The following is a 1172-nucleotide window of genomic DNA, read 5'->3' as shown; positions in this document are numbered from 1 at the left end:
ACAGGCAAGTGGTGGTTTGCCAGTATAGACACCTTTTATGGCGTAGTGCCTAAGGCACTTGACTGCTAACCAGAAGACTGGCAGTTCAAACCCACCAGCTACTCCTTGGAAGGAAGGTTGGGCTGGTGATATTGTCTCGAAAACTCAAGGAGGGGTCACTATGAGTCGGATCCGACTCGACGGCAGTGAATTTTTTGATTTTCCTTTTTTGCCATATTGCTCTGGCTAGGACTTCTGACATAATATTTAATAGAAGTAATGATAAATGGCATCTTTGTCTAGTTCTTGTTCACAAGTGGGATGTTTTCAGTCTTTCTCTGTTGAGAATAATGTTTGCTGTTGGTTTTGTGTATATGCCTTTAATTATGTTGAAGAATATCCCTTCTATTCTTGTTTTACTGAGCATGTTTCATCAAGAATGGATGTTGAATTTTGTCAAATGCCTTTTCTGCATCAATTGACATGTTCATGTGGTTCTTTTCCTTTGTTCTGTTTAAGTGGTGAGTTACATTAATTGATTTTTCTAATGTAGATCCATTCTTGCATACCTGGTATGAATCCCAGTTGGTCTTTATATATTATTATTATTATCGATATGTTGTTGAATTCTATTGGCTAGGATTTTGTTGAGAACTTTTGCATCAGTGTTCATCAGGATTATTGGTCTATAATTTTCATTTTAGTGATGTCTTTGCCTGGTTTTGGTATTGGGTTTATGCTTGCTTCCAAGAATGTGTTCCAGAATATGCTGTCATTTTCTATGTTGTGGAATAGTTTGAATAGAATGGATGTCATCTCTTCTCTGAAAGTTTGGTAGAATTTGCCAGTGGAGCCATCGGGATCAGGACTTTTCTTTGTTGGGAACTTTTTCTTAAATGACTTTTTCCATTTCTTCATTTGTGATGGGTCTATTTAAAATTGTCTACTTCAGATTGTGTTAGTTTGAATAGGTAGTCTTCTTTGTCAGAGTACAGTTCTTCAGGGTACTTTGTTATTATCCTTTTTTTTTTTTTATTTTAGTAGGTTCTGTTGTGACATTACCTATTTCATTTATTTTTGTTATTTGCATCTTCTCTTCCTTTGTTAAATTTTCCAGTGGTTTGTCAATTTTATTAATCTTTTCAGAGAAGCAATTTCTAGTCTTTTTAATTCTCTAATGTTTATTACTTCAT

This window comes from Orycteropus afer, unplaced genomic scaffold, assembly GCF_000298275.1.
Source record: "Orycteropus afer afer isolate SDZICR_OR568_19922 unplaced genomic scaffold, OryAfe1.0 scaffold00029, whole genome shotgun sequence".
NCBI lineage: Eukaryota > Metazoa > Chordata > Mammalia > Tubulidentata > Orycteropodidae > Orycteropus > Orycteropus afer.
This window is presented reverse-complemented; position numbering follows the sequence as displayed.